This window comes from Manacus vitellinus, unplaced genomic scaffold, assembly GCF_001715985.3.
Source record: "Manacus vitellinus isolate BGI_N305 unplaced genomic scaffold, ASM171598v3 scaffold_11_pilon, whole genome shotgun sequence".
Classification (NCBI taxonomy): domain Eukaryota; kingdom Metazoa; phylum Chordata; class Aves; order Passeriformes; family Pipridae; genus Manacus; species Manacus vitellinus.
The window spans coordinates 9,744,636-9,761,502 of record NW_021938895.1 but is presented as its reverse complement, the minus strand read 5'-3'; positions in this window follow the sequence as shown (position 1 = coordinate 9,761,502).

The window sequence follows — 16,867 nt, the reverse complement described above, 5'->3', positions numbered from 1 at the left end:
CAGCCTGGAGAGCTGGTCACATACTGACCAACCACAGTTGGTACAAAGCAATTCAGCTCTGCAGTGCTTTATCTTACCTGATATCTCACAGAACTATATCACAACCTGCAAAGAAGAAACAGGAGATGATCCATCTAAAGGCAATGAAAACAAAATATGTGTTGCCACTGGAGATTCATAATGCTGGAGGTGCACTTTGGCTCGCTATTCTGGACTGCGCAGCAGCAGCTCAATGCCAAGAATGTAGGTGCACCTGTACTACTATGAATAGGGGTAAGATCATACCAGATAACCATCAGATATGCCTTTCAGCCTATACAGGATCTAATGACAGAAGTGTCTGGGCAGCTACTAAGGTACCCAGCTGAAAGTGATCCAAAAGGAGGCAAGGCTGCTCTTTTGCCAGACAGAAAAAAACACTTTTCTGGAGTAAAGGTGAAAGGACAACCAATGTTGGTAGATGAAATTATGTTCTATTTGAACATCTAATGAAAATGCTATCAAAAACTGATAGAAGAGATGAAACACAGCTTGAAGGATGATGGCTCGTTAAGCTGCAAAATGGGAAGAGTAGAGTGATGACCATCTCTTTTAAAAAGAACACAGGTGGCTCAAATACTGTGTGATAACTTTCTTCTGTGCTCATGTTTTTTAAACTAATCAACCTTGTAGGATATAGAAATCACATTCTTATATTGTCAACAAATCAATACACTGATTAGGAAGACGAAAGTAAAAAAAAAAAGATAGTCCTTCAACTGGAAGAGCTTACAGTGTCAAAGCTGGCCAGATGGAAAGCCATGATAACCCATGGATGAGTTAACTGTAGGAAACAAGATTTAGCCTTCCAGTTAAAGAACTAAAGGAGTAGCAAGCATCTGGAGATGTATTGTTCCTATACTAGGCATAGTCTTATAGAAGAATCTATTATTCCCCAAGGCTATTGAACAGAATGAAGATCCAGAGACAACACAGATGGAAAAGCAGATTGCTCAGGGTTGACAAAAGACATTATACTCTTGCAGCATAGAGAGAATCTGCCTGCAGATGGGTAAGACCCTGGAGAAAATGTACATTAAACTATCCTTTTGACGGAGTTCATAGTTCATTAATCTGTGACTTGGTTGCATCTTATTTGAGGTAATAGGAGGAAAACATGAGCAGAAGCTCATTGAGTTGGGAGATATAAATACAGACAATTCCCTGCTACAAGAAGTAGAAGTACTGTTGCAAGAGTACTGTAAATTTAGTTTGAACACATTCTGTGGCTAACAACAGACAGAAAGTTTTAGGGCAGACAGATAATGAAAAGGAGAGCCTTTATCAAGATATTAACAATACCTTTGCAAGTCAGTAGTTTTCTAAATAAGAACTAGTGAAGGAACTATGTGTTGACTGTTTTAATTAATTTCTCTAGGAAAAATTAGCAGGAAAACTGACCACAAAAATGCAAGTCCCACAGATATGAATGAAGCTCAGTACAAACAAGCTTACTATTTTTTGTCATTATTAAAATTGATATGATGAGCTATTTTTACCTGATTTTACATTTCAATTAATAAATATAACTTGCTAAAAAGAAACATTAACATCTGAAATTTTACCAGGACTAGATTTTGTAAGATTTTGATCTTGGCATGTTTTAAATAGATGTCCTAAAGGAGTTTCTGATGCCTATCCAAAATGCATAGGTTTTCAAGGTTTGCAACAGACTAGTAAGAAAGAACTTTACTCTTAAAAGGTCTGATCGTACTGAAAACTAATGTTACATTTTATAAGTTAAAATAGTATGTTAAAGGTCTTTTGAAATCATTAGAGAAGCCAAAATTATTCTGCACCAGTCAGCAAAGGAGCACTTTGTTTTTCCAGTAGTAGCAGAGATAGTTCAGATGGTCCCCATACCCTAAACAGAAGATGTATATTTAAAACTCCTCAGGTTTCTTTGTACATTTTTTTCCCAAATAACACCATAGTAAATGAAGCTTGGGTCAATGAGCTATCTACTTGCCTTCTTTGAATGTTAATAGTCTTCCAACTTCCTTGACTTTTTCATGTGTTTCAAGATTTAATAAATATGAGCATTAGATAGCTAGAAAACTCCACAATTTGCTCATTTAGTAATACTGTATGCAATTAGCCAAACCTTTTAAAAATGTTTATACCTAGTAGATGTTGTTTAATGTCTTCCACAGTTACTAATGGTTTGGAAAGTGCTTCATCATGCTTGTGTACTATAATCAACCATCCTATTATTTTTAAATACTGAAAAAAAGGATATTTGTTGAACACTTGTGGTTTTTCTGCTTTATTTTTAGCAATCTATGTTCATCTACTAATGGACTCGTATTGTTCTTAATTTTCTAAATTTAATAAACGAATAACAACAATTCCTCTTACTGTCATTACCTCTATTAGCCATGGATTTCTTTCTTTGTTCACTTGTCTTCCCACACCAAAATATTTATATCCTTAACTTTGAATTTATATACATTGTTGAACACACCTCCTTCTCTTTCTTTCATTAAATAGTATGACTTCTTATTGTTTCTTTTGATGATATTCTATTAATGTCATACTCTCTCTTGATTATGTAATTTTAGCTGTGAAGACATGCAAAGAGCTCTTCTTAAAAAATGCAAATTCATAATTTTTCTATCTTCTTCTTGTTTGAATTATCTCAAGCTTTAGGAAGATTTCCATTTAAAAGCAGTGGACACATATTTACAGATGATCAGGATGGGGGTTTTTTTGCCCATTTTAAATGCAAATAGGTCGGGATCATTTGCTCTTAGGCAATATTGAACTGACCTGTCAAACCATTAATGTACCTTGACTTCTCATAATGAGATCCTAAGGAGAGATCGGGTGGCAGAACTAGCCAGCTTAGGTATATATCAGTTCCCAATCAATATGGAAAAAAACATGCAGTATTAAATCAAACCTGCAGCCAACTTATTCTTGTCTGTACATCTGCAGACTTCCTTGGCAGAAAAAAAGTAATGTATTACAACAGAAAAGTAAATTCTTTGTAATTTTGTTCTTTTTTTTCTCAAGAAAAGTGAATCATATCCTATATTGAGTGGTTATGAATTTTTATTATTAATAATTACACATATAACCCTATAAATATAACTGCAAAAAGAGTGTTTTCATTTCAAGGTCAAAAGTTCCATCTTTTATGAATGGAAAATATGTCAGACCATAAAGTCATAATAATGATGTTTTTAAGTATATAGTCTTGAGGTAACTTCATCATGGATTGCATGGCAGAATATCAAGGTTATTAAAATGTATTTGGATTATAATGTGCTATGGATTACATCATGCTACATCAGATATTTCCTATATATATAAAAACACATGTATAAAAATAGTATTGGTAAATTCAGCACATAACACTTCAAAAACCTTCCTAGATACTGAGAACACGTGGTACAATCTCCCTGTGCTTCATTTCCTCCACTGCAATGATTTTCTTTTCCACTTTGAGTTGCCTGTGTAGATGGAAAACTCTTCAGGGCAGAGGCTGTCTCCTATGTTTATGTACTCCCAAGCATAATGGACCTCGATTTTCTGTACCTCTAGGCTCTTTGATAATACTAATAATTAACTGATTCACTTGATTTACAATAGGAATGGTTTTGAGCTACATAACGTGGTGTCTGTTTTAGTTTCTTGTACTGAAATAATCATCAGAACATCTTACTTCTTTCCTGTCTGCCAAAGTTTGAGGTAGTTATACACCAGGTTTTCAGCAAAACTAAGATCTGGTTGTTACAAAAGACTAATTGCAGAGACACCATATATTAGAAGTGTTCCAAACCAAATCTTGTTTATTTTACAAATAACCTCACAATATTCGGTAAAGCTTTTTAAGACAAGTTATTATACTTTCCTTATATTAGTAAGTCATTGCCAAGTATTTGTATACAAATGTTAGGTTTTAAATTCCACATCATAACTAGGATGCCTTGTCAATATAAAGTGTAAATTTGAAGTCCAAAGGATTATCGTATTTTCCAGTTTATTAGTCATTGTTTTCTTTCATCTAAGATAAGTAATGACTTTTCAGAAAAAGAGCTGGACCTCTAACTTAAGAATGATACCTGAAAATCTCAGAACAATTCTCAGATAAAGTGCTATCTTTTAATGGTGTAATAATGTATTCTCTTTGCCTGGCATACATCTTCTTACACGTGTTCTGAAGCTTAATAGAGTCCTACTTTGTTACTCTGTTGGGCATATTTTCCTCTAGGCATAATAAAGAACTTAAACTGTGAATAAAGATCCAAATATGAAACGTTTTCTCTTGCTTATAGTTACTCAGGCATATGAATATACATGTCAACAGCAACAGAACTTTTGCCAGAGTAAGTATGGATCAGCATATGTAATTGTTCCACTGTTGGCTCAGAACTACACTGCAAGTTGGTGAGTTTGTTCAACTGCAAATGACTAAAAACATATTTTTACAGAACATCTGACTATATCACTTTGTCCAATTGTAAATTTCCCAAAAAAATTTTTTATTAGATGGTGTCATTCACAGACTATGAATTCTGACAAGCTTTACTGCGAAGTCTGTTTAGAGATAACACAGAACTGCATCAACAGTTCCAGACACCTGATTGACAGAGCCCTTTATTGTGCTGCTGATTTCAGGGTGTGAAAGGAAAGATGCTGCAGAAATGATATAATCTGTCTCTGTTTTTTCCTACTGAATATTATTAAAGGTAGCATAAATATTTATTTTAATATTACTTTCCCAGCTAAGTAATTGTTGTAATTTCCTTTAGGCAGTGATAAGAACAAGACAGAGTAGATGGGTTCAGGGAACAATCTCCCTTTTAAAGTATGACCCTCCCCATTGATAATCTGCCTTTGCAGTATAGATGGAGAAATACACAGCTGTAAAGTGTGAAATGCTTTACCAGTCACACAGAAGGCTCACCTTCCAAGTGGTTTGTATAATTTCAAGGATATTATTACAGCTAGTCACCTCATTGCAAAGTTAATTACTTCAACAGAAATAATTTCTTTTTTGTCTTTTCCAAGAGGTATACAGCTCCTACAACATCTGCACAAACAATAATATATTAGAAAGTGCTCATGCATTTTGAGCACGGCTTGATTAAAGCTGCTGGAATAATAGATGCCTCTGCACAAAAATTCAGTCTAAATCCTAGCTTATGAAGTCCTTTGGCAATGTAATAGCTACCAGTGTGGGGAATACCACAGCTGGAGGTGAATCAGCAGCAGCCTGCAGCGTGTATACAGGCCTCCCAACCACTCATAGAGAAAATACAAAATGTGGTAAAAATCCAACCCAAAATTTTTTAAGGGGAGATAATGCAACATCTGTGCTTTACAAATGAGATTTTGCTTAAGGATCCGGAGGAATGCTATATCAGATTTCCTGATAGAAATCCTCTGGGTGATGTAATATGCCCCCTGTATGTGACAGTGAACAAGAACGGCTTTAATAAATCTCTGGACTAAAATCTGAGTTTTAAGACGCAGACTCCTGTGAAAGTTTGGAAGGGGTGAAAAAGCAGCATGAATTGTTCTGCGCAGGAAATGTTACACTTCTAAACACATGGCAAAAGACTCTGTGAGATGTGACATGAATGTGTCACTGTTTGTGAATCCACCGAACCTCACAACAGTATGTATGAAATTAGTATGAGAACGTATATTTCTTGATACTGTCTGCCTCAAAGTCGTTTATGGAAAGAACAATGTCCCAGAACAGCAGCAGCGAGCAAAGTGCTTTGTGCTCTCAGGCTCTCCTCTCTCTTCTGGTGTCTGTGCTCTCTGACTACTCTAAGCGCTGTACACCAGCAAATTCTGGGCTTTGTCTGAAGCCAAATTAGGTTATTAAAATCTTTAACATTGACCATCTCTGGACACACGTTGTAAGTGCAGATAGGACCCAGTCCTTCTTGATTAATAGTTTTGATACATTTTCCTAATTTCTCCCTTTCTTTCTCTTTCTGTGTTTCTAGGTAGGGGGAGCCCCTGCTCTCTTTCCCCTCTATATACTGCGTAGTTTAATTTTGTATAGTTACTAAGTTCCTAATTAACATTTAAGTCTGTGCTGAACTAATTGATGCATTTTATTAGCTATGTTTTTTCAGAGTTATCTAATGGAAGAATATAAAAACAAACAAAACAAACAAAACAAAAAAAAATAAGTGCTCTTAATAGACAAATTCAAACACAGCCTTCCTCAGTCAATTTTATCCTCTATTTCCCCCTTCCCTCAGTTTTAGTCTTCTACCCCTTTGCACCCTCACTGACCAAATGATCCTATTCTAGACTACAACCAGCTGTAGAGATTTCAACAGCAATTTTCTCTAAGTGCTTTCTCCTGTGGCTCCTGCACCTTTCTTATATAGCTTGCAATCTTTCATTTTGAAACAGAAGGTTTGCAATCGTTTTGACTAACAAAAGCACAAATGACAAATCAGACCTCATTTTGACAGTGTTCTTGCTGTGGGAGATTCACATATTCAGAGAAAACTCTGCACAAGTACTTATTTCAGCCTTATTTGGAAATATCTCTCTGTATAAATTCACAACTGAACTAGGGCACGTGTGTATTCAAAACAAATCTCTTTAGTAGAGGACTTTACAAGGATAATGTTTCTGTAGATCTGCTCTCTCTGTAGATCTCTGCTGACTGCAGCGTAGCTACGGCAAGCCAGAGTGGCAGAGAATTTCCATCATGGGACAGGGTTTTTTTTCCAGATTCAGAAGTGCTTGTGACAGTGGTATGGTAGTTTTGACCATACTATCTACAAAGACTAGCACTCAAAGAAATACCAACTTGGACTATTTTGTAATAGTCTTAGAATACTACTAAAAAAAGCAAAATGTGCCTTTAATACACTCACATTACTACTGGCAACTACTGAATTTCCACTATAAAAATCTATATTATCCTCTAAGTATTAGTAAGAAAGTTAAATCAAAACATATGTTTTCAAGTCCAATAGGTGTTAACAGTTTTACCTTAATAATTACTTCAAATACAGGGTTTGCTTTATGTGAAATTTTAATGTTTACAATCATTAATATTTTTTAAAATGTTCTATATTTGGAAATTCAGTCAATAAAATATGGGTCCTGCATGTTCCTTATTAAAATTATTCCACTAAATTTCTTCTTTCTGTGTTACTCTTTCTATAGTCACATGCACTATTGAAAAGGAGGCTAAGGCAATTCATGTGAATCACAGAATCACAGTCACAAAATCACAGAATGGGTAAGGTGTCCAACCTGGTCCAACTTCAAGCAGGGTCATCCTGGAGCACATTGCACAAGATTGCATCCAGACAATTCTTGACATCTCCAGTGAGGGAGATTCTACAATCTCTCTGGGTAATCTGTTACAGTGCTTGGTCCCCTTCACAGTAAAGAAATTCCTCCTCATATTCAGATGACACTTTCTGTGCATCAGTTTCTGTCTATTGCCTCTTGTCCTATTGCTTGGCAGCACTGAGAACAGCCTGGCTTCCAACCTCTGACACCCTCCCTTCATATACTGACAGACATCGATGAGGTTCCTCTCAGTTGTCTCTTCTAGAGGCCAAACAGGCCCAGCTTTCTCCGTGTTTTCTCATAAAAGAGACACTCCAGTCCCTTTATCATCTTCATAGCCTTCCACTGGACCCGTTCCAGGAACTCCATGTCTTTCTTGTACTGTGGAGTCCAGAACTAGGCACAGCACTCCAGATGTGCCTCAGCAGGGCTGAGTAGAGGGGCAGGATCACCTCCCTTGCCCTGCTGGCAATGTTCTTCCTAATACAACCCAGGACACCATCGGCCTTCTTGGCCACAAGGGCACTGCTCTCTTAGACAGCTTGTTGTCCAACAGGATCCCCAGGTCCTTCTCTGCAGAGCTGCTTTCCAGCAGGTCAACCTCAGCCTGTCCAGGAGCACGGGGTTATTCCTCCCCAGGTGCAGGACTCTGCATCTACCTTTGTTAAATTTCAGATGGTTCTTCTCTGCCCATCTCTCCAACCTGTCAAGGTCCTTCTGAAAGGCTGCACAGCAGTCTGGGGTATTGGCCACTCCTCTCAGCCTTGTGTCATCAATGAACTTGCTGAGGAGGTATCTGTCCCTCCATCCAAGCCATTGATAAATAAGTTAAAAGATGCTGGGTCCAGTATTGGACCTTGGGGGACACCACTAGTGATGAGGCCTCCAAGAAGATGCTGTGCCACTGATTACAATCCTCTGGGATCTGTCATTCAGCCAGTTCTCAATCCACCTCACTCTCCACTCATCCAGTCCACACTTCCTGAGTTTTCCTGTGAGGATATTGTGAGAAACAGTGACAAAAGTCTTGCCGAAGTTGAGGTAGGCAATATTCACTTCTCACTCCCATCCAGGTAGTTGTTTCATTGTAGGTGGTAGTCAGGTTGGTCAAGCATGATTCACCTTTAGTGAAACCATGTTGACTACTGATCACCTTCTTTTCATTCATCTGGATAGAGATGGCCTCCAGATTCATCAGCTTCTTAACTGATGTTAAGAATCTGGATTCTTCTTCAAATACTGGACAGAAACTGACAGGTGTAAATTATTAACGACTGATGGGAATGACAGGATAATTTTTCAAACATACTATATTAGTCTATATTATTTTGTGCAAATTTCAAGGCTGCAACACTGATGAAAAGCAGAAAATTAGAACCCAAGTTAACTTTCTTATTTTATACTTTAATGTTCTGATCCTTCCCAAAGGCATTTTCTCTCTGAAAGAAACACAATATGTAACAATTGTGGGCTTCACTTATAGTTTTCAAATTGCTGTGAAACTGGGTTTTTTCTTAGAACTATTTAAACCTAAAAGTATTTAAGCACATAATTCTGCAGATCCAGATTTACTGGAGACAGGGGAGGAAGAGGTGTGCATGACAGGAGAATTGACCTCCCCTACCAGGGCCAGCTGGTCCAAGCTCTGTTGCCATGTCAACATTCCTATCCCTACTGTTGTGAAGGTCATTAGTAGCTGGCCAATAGGCAGGCACACAAATCAAAAGAGTTCATGCTATTACAAACTCACATGATTTGCTGAATTGGGAACTTCAGCAATAAACTAAGCAAAAGAAGCTTGTGGGAATGTGGGAAGCCAGAAATCAATGAACCTTGTGTATGGGTCATAAATATTTTTGTAGTTAATATAATAGTGCCTTGCAATAAAGCACTAGGCTGTGGTATTTTTTACTCTACCATCATATGCTGCCACCTGCCAGATGTCATCACGTTTATCCCAACCAGCTGGACATTTCTGAAGCTGGTGAACACAGACCTGCTTTTCAAGTCAAGGGCTGCTTCCTTTTGCAGTGACAAAACTGAGAAATCTCAAAGGATGCAGAAAAAGGATTTTTGCAGGTTACTGCTCTTTGAATAGGCAAAATACAGGCTGTTTCCTCAAGTGTGTTTAAAAAACCAGTGTCAAGTCAGAAACTGAGTCAGATTCTCTTGAGTGTAGCTGCATTATTTTTATATTATGATGCATTTACAGTCTTAACTTCACATATCTCTTCTTTGAATCTAGGAAGGCAAGGTCTTTAAGGCGGAAAACTGTGTTTGTGAGGATCATTTTTAATCTTGGGATTTTTCTTCCTTTCATCTTCTTCCTCTCTTCGTCAGTGAAGTAAGAAAAAAAAAATATGGCGACCAAACAGAGAAAGGGACAGTTACATTTTGAATACACACAGCCGAGTATTTCCAGACACTGATTTGCCTTCTGAGAAAGCTTCATGACAGTTATGAAGTAAAACTTGCTGTCACTATTCCCATTTTCATGCCCTTCCTTCCTTGTGTTCTATGGGAAGAGAAAAGGGAAGTCTTGAGCAAGTTTCTTTAAAGTGCTGAATTCTGATGAGATGGCAATTATGACCATCCTTGAGAGCTTTCCTAAAGTGCTGTCTTCAACACTAAACCACTGGCCAATTTTTGTTCACTTGTGGACTGAAATTCTGAAATATCCAGTCACATCTTTGTCTGCATCCTCTGGCTTGAGATTTCTTTTAATTCCAGGATTTTGAAATATCTAAAACTATACAAAACTATACTATTAAATAATCACATACTGTGAAGAGTGTCCATGAGGATATGTGCTTAGGTAATTCATAATATTCTACTTTAAAAAAAAAATCACAGAATTTTGTATCCGTTGCATGGTATTTCAATAATTGGTGATTTTCCTTTCTGTAGCTTAAATTATCCAACAAAAAAAACTTTCCTGTTTTTATAGGGAATTTCTTATAGGGAAAATTTAATGCACTGTTTAAGGCTTGTACTATCTGGATCAAACATTTTTTGCTAAGAGTGTCTTAAACTAGAAACTTGCCATTTCAGCCCAGGTGATTAAGCTGAGCCACTGTAACTCACTAGGCCAGAAAAAAACATGGCATTATCTGTCATTTACACTTCAGGTCATTGAAAGGCTTGGGTCTCAGTCCATGCTGCCAGGATCAGTTTTGTATTTTGGCAATAGATTAGATAAGGTGAAAACCAGAGGCAATGTGGGATCCAGGGACTGCACTATGGCTTACTGCATATTCTAGGGCCACTTTCTGGACTAGCACAGATACCTGTTTACATTCTGATACTTTCTGCATGCGTACTCATTTTTCTTTAAAACATTTTCTCTGCCTAGGTGAAGAGTACCTTGATTTTTTTCTATGTACTGATTTTGGCTGGATAGAGTTAATTTTCTTCATACTATCCAGTATGGGGCTATGCTTTGGATTTGTGTGGAAAACAGTTTTGATGCATGGGGATGTTTTTGTTACCGCTGTGCAGCACTTACACAGTGTTAAAGCCTTGTCTGCTCCTCACCTCACCAGTGAGGAAGCTGGGGGTGCACAAGGAGTTGGGAGGCGGACACAGTTGGGAGAGCTGGCTCCAGCTGACATAAGGGATATCCTATACCATAGGACATCATGCTCAACATATAAAGCTGGGGGAAGAAGAAGGAATTGGAGGATGTTCCAAGTGTCGGCATTTGTCTTCCGAAGTCACCATGCTTGTGATGGAGTCCTGCTTTCCTGGGAATGGCTGAACACCAGCCTGACCATGGGAAGTAGCAAATTAATTCCTTGTTTTTCTTTGCTTGCGGGTGCAGCTTTTGTTTCACCAATAAACTTTCTTTATTTCAGACTATGAGTTTTTTCACTTTCACTTTTCCTATTCTCTCCCCCATCCCACCAAGGGAAAGTGAGCAAGTGACTGCATGGTTCTTGGTTGACTTCTGGGATTAAACCCTGACAGCCCTTTTTAACACCCAACATGGGGCTCGAAGGTCTCGAGATAGCGACAAATTTGATTGGAATGTGCCAGTTTGCATTTACAGTTCTTTGTGTTGTTTAGTCAGTAGTTGTCTAGCTCCTGTGCTTGCCATGGGACTTGCTTGCCTCACTGTATATTAGACTCTAGTGTTCTTAGTGAGTGCTTTTTGCTTTCACTGCTCACTGTAGTGCTGCAGGTCACCTTACTGTGCAGTGCCCAGGAACATTTTGGTAACAGCCATGGTGATGCGCCTGGGCTGGCAAATATCCAGGACATCACTGCTGCTTCTGTCCTGCTGTACTGGACATTTCCCAACACTTGCTGACATATATACATATCCCTATAAGGTCTCTGAGGGACTTCATCAGGGGTCTCTGGTGGTCATCTATGTCTGGAGCCCCCAAAGTCCTAAGTCACTGCCTTATGGACTTTAAAACAATACACTGATTATAGAGGAACTTGTTGTTTCTTGGCTGGCTGCCTCAGTTCCCTTCATTGTTTCTTTACTTTCCTTGGTTAGTCCCTTTAAACCACTTGGCTCAGCTCCATGTAGTTTCTATGGTTTCTATGGTACATTCCACTGCAAAAACTGTTGGTTCTTGCTGCATCTCAAAACTCAGATATCACTATGCCTCGGAAAGGACCTAAGGATAAGTCCACTCTGGAGAAGGTACACCTTGAAATATCATCAGGCTCATACTGCAGCAGGTATACCTTGAAGCATCAGGGTTAGTGCATGAGGTCAAGCTGGAGCACATCAAAGCAGGTACACCCCTGGAGGGACTGCAGCCAGGGCTGAGGCCATGTTGGAGCTGGCTCACTTCTGAAGGGACTGTGGCTGTAGGTAAGGCCATGCCTGATCAAGTCTATCTCTGAAGGCATTGTGGCCCGTGGAGAAGGCCCCATTGGAACGGGTGCACCTCAAAGCAACTGTGGATGTGGATAAGACTAGCCTGGGGCAGGTATAACCCTGGAGAGTCTGTGGCTTGCAGATAAAGATCGACTTGGAGCAGACACAACCCTAGGGGACCTAAGGGCCAGAGCAGGGGCAAGGGGAGAGGTTTGTTGCAATGTTAAACCTGACAGTCTGGTCCAAAGGGTCTAGGGCTGGAGAGTGTAACAGACATACCTTTAAATTGTTGTAATTCACGATTTGAGCTGCATGCTATGGAAATTACTATAGCACAAACCACCTCAACCAACAAGCCTTACAAGAAGCAGTGCAAGTGCAGCAGAAATGCTACCTGAGACGGCTTTTGTAAAAAATTAGGCATTTTTTTCTCTTCAGGCATAGAAATAGACATAAAGACGTCTACATGATCTTCTCAGGTGTTCAGATATTACACATGGGTTTAGTGAATTCTCAACATCTTTTCCTTTGATCTGCCACAATCTCAATGAACAGTTTGATGTGCCCAGCAACTCTGAGAAAAATAGCATTTTGTCATGGTTTTGGACACTGGACAAAAAGAAACCTTGTTGAACTGAATTTTCAGCTGTATGTGCTTGTTTGGTTTTGGTTGGCATTGGACAGGGGCTATACTTTAAAGGCAGAATTTACTATTAAAGCTACTCAATATTCTCCCACTTACATGAGCCTCAATGATGACAGAAAATCCTTGTATCACCTTCTAGCACCATGCTCTGGTACTTCTAATACAGTCATTGTAATCTCTGCCACTCTCTCATATCTGAAGTTGACAAACTCACAACAGGCCAATATAGAACAGCAGGATGAGTTCAAGTCTCTGTTGTTTATCCCTGAAGCTACTGTGATTCTGGGAGAGTTTGCTGACATCTGTGAGACCAGAGGGAGCCTTTTCCAAACTCAGCTGACCCAGCACCCTGCAGCACATAATAGCCCTCCGTAGTATCCAAACTGAAACATGCCTTTTAGGGAGAAAATTACCATTGCAAAATTGCTGGCAATTTAGAGACCTTGAAGTGGAACACTAACTCACACAAGGCTGAATTTCAGCCTTTGGAACATTATTACCTTTCAGGTTGCATAGAGCACTATTGGATTCCTTGCTCAGTGTCATTTATTGGAATAGTGTCTCTTCCTTGGGGAAGCTCATTTATTACTTTGGCTGAACCTGCTTTATTGTTATAAAATTGTATTTACTTAATGTGAACCCAGCAAAGAGAAACATAGCTTATATAATATTAAATAGTAGGAATTAGAGCCCAAGGGATTAATTCTAGCAAAATTCTCTACTGGGAGACAAAACTTTCCTCTTGGACACCATACATCACCCATTCATTACAGGGAGTGAATCATGGAACAATATATTTTCCTCACACTCTTAACAGAAGAGCAAAGTTTTCTGAACTTCTTCTGAAAGTTAGAAAAGATTTTATATGTCTTCAAGAAAGGTACAAATTGAAGCATTAAGAAAAGATTATCTCTTCACCAGTGACTAAATGGTTAGTTCCATTTGCTGTAAAGTTCATTAGAAGTCATGAGTCAGGCCTACCCATCTGGTTTCTATTGTGTTCCTGACATAAAACATCTGCAAATCTGGCTAAACTGATACTATTTCATGAATTATTGTTGATTAATTCAGCCAGTGTTACCAACAGCACTGGTTGACTGTTGACAGAACTATTTCCCCTTCACTGACTAGTAAGAGAAATATGTTCTTTCCTTAGCCCTTCATAAATTAGAAAAAAAAGCTTCCTTATGTTTTTATAACCTGAATTCCTGAATTTACCTCATTCCACAGACACTTATAAAATGAAAATAGTGTGAATTTCTGATTAATTCCAGTACAAAGCCTCATTCATGGTGTCTTAATCAGCATAACAAAACTATCATTATATGTGATTGCTAATTATTTTCTACTCTTATATTTAAGACTATTCTTCTCTCTTATTTGCATATGATTAAAAGAAAAATGTCTTTTATTATTTTTTATGCTCCCTTTAAAGAGTTTCATGAGAAGAATGCCAATATTATCACAATTAAAATGAAATGTTCAAGCAGAGCTGCTGCCTTCCACATCTCTCAGTGAAGATGTGTAGAGACAGTTGCTTTAACTGATCTAATGAATTTAACCTTCAGTATCCCATGTAGATATTCTTTTACTTTAGCAGCTATATTAAAGGTTTTCTATTAAAAAACACATTAAATTGGGAAATTTATTTGTTTGTATATTCAGAAATGTGCACAGTGATTTCTCCAATTAAGTGACTGACTTTGTTTTACTCTTTGTACTATTTACAGGAAATGCACAAGGTGTTGAAAAATCTAAGGGTTTCTAGTCTTTGGTTAGAGAAAGCAATGTTCTTTCAGGTAAAAGAGTCTCCATTCTTTGCACTGAATTTTGTTGTTTTCTTTGAATACTCCCTACTGGTGTTGCACTAAACATCACTTTGCTGGTAAGATTCACAGAATGGCCAAGGGCTGAGGGCAGATTCAGCTGCTATTAAAGCTGACATTATTTGGGCTGTGGCTGAGATGATTGGAGTTTGATATAACTCATTTTTTAGTCAGCCCTACCCTTGAGGTCCAATTCAACTATACACTGAATTCCATCAAAAGACAGACATTGTCTTCACCTGGCTTGGACTGGGCCCTCAAGGGCACACTAAGAATGTTTACACCACGGGCAGAGTGGCCATATACTTTTTTTCTTTGAAGAAATAGAGGACTTCAACTTCCAGAAGAGGCAGCTAAGACTGATATTCAATACTGCCATATTAAAAAATAAAAATGTGAAATATTGTTCTCTGAATAAAGCTGGAATCTACTTGTACTAGTTTTGGGGTTTTTTTTCAGATAAGCTTTTTATACAGATAACCACATTTATAAATGGAGCTGTTTAATTTGATTCATAAGTTGAAGGAAAGAAATGGCAAAAATCTTGTAAAACATCGCACGTGCAAGTTTGTGAGTACTTTTTTTTAATGCAGGTAATAAACACCCATTAATTCAGAGGAAGGTGAATTCATTATAGCGTAATATATCTAGCTGACACAATGCTACACAGGGATTTTATTCTATTTTACATTATTTTATATTATTCAGTATTCTGTACCGCCTAGAGGCTAAAAATAATGTAAAAAACTACATTTACCAGGAACAATACAACAAACATTAGCAACAACAAGGCAACAGAAAATCCTTGAATTAAGGAGAATCCAGTTTATAGGAAAAGAAACTTTTTTTTTCTGATTTGTGGAGTGCACAAATTTCTGCTATGATGTATGAAAATTAACTACAACAAAATTACTGTAATTCATAGTCTTAATATAGAATCATAGAAAAATCTTGTTGCTTTCTTCACCACTGTGTAGAAGTATATCCATCCCCCACAGATCTACCTAATTCTCTCCATATATATATTGAGATGCATGCCTTACATATTAAGTTAGGTATCTGGAGAAGGTATTTTAAACTTGGTCTTTAACACTAGTCACTAGAAAACAATTGCTTTCATTCAATGCGATTCACAATATAACTTGAACACTTTTCTTAAAATAAAAAAGGTATTTATTAAGGAGTGTAAAAGGAAAAAACACAACTATGTTAAAACTCTAATAAGCACTTAAATTTTTTTTTTTAAAAAATTAAAAATTCAATTATTTATCCAAACTGAGTATTATCCTCACTCTACTACATACAGTTTATTGCCCTTGATTTATTAAATTCAAGAGTTTCTAGAAATTCTCAGTGTCCAGTATAAGAAACACAGAATCTGATTTTGCAACATATCTATATTGCACTTTATACATTCAAAGCACAATCTCTATTGACTGCATTTGCACTTCTATAAATCAGACCCTACAGTCTCAAGTTAGACACCTAGAAAATGAGAAATTTGTAGTTGGTACTCTTCTCTGAGTTTCACTGACTTAACTACAATCAGAGAATCATATTCCCATGCGAGTGCTCTGCTGTCTGGGTCACCAAGTAAGTGCTTTAACTAGAAGATTCTTCTTTTTTATGCAGTCTTTCAAAGGTGGAAAATTTAGGTCTACTCTGTGGATCATATAAAGTAATGCAAAATAACTAGTGGCACCTCTGAGTTGTCATCCATTGTGAAAATTAGTATGCTAGACAGATGTGACAGATACAGCCTTACTTAATGGATTTCACAGGTATTTGCTTACAGGGGAAGGCAATCTCTCTGCTAAAGATGACCAAAACCTCTAAAGAATTATGAAGAGATCTAAGGATAATTCTGTGCAAACTGAGTAGTTTTAAAATTTTAGCAGATTTTCATGGGGAGTAAAGAAATTTCATCACTTCAATTTCTCAATCAAAACAGGCTTTCTTTAAAAAGAAAAAGAAGCATGTTAGTAGATTCATATAATTGTTTCATGACTTTAGTCTTTGAAATAGCTGTATTCCTTAGGCTACCTGTTTGGGGAGGAGGGGTTCTTGCTTGTTTTTATTAGACTGGGATAACATTCATTGCAAATGTTGATTAGATTATTTCTTTGTTAAATTATAACAAACTACAAATACTTGGAGATCTAAATTTTTGTCGTACCCTCATGACAAGGTATTGTTAATGTGCCCCTCCCATTTGTATGACTCTCAGAATCAAATTAG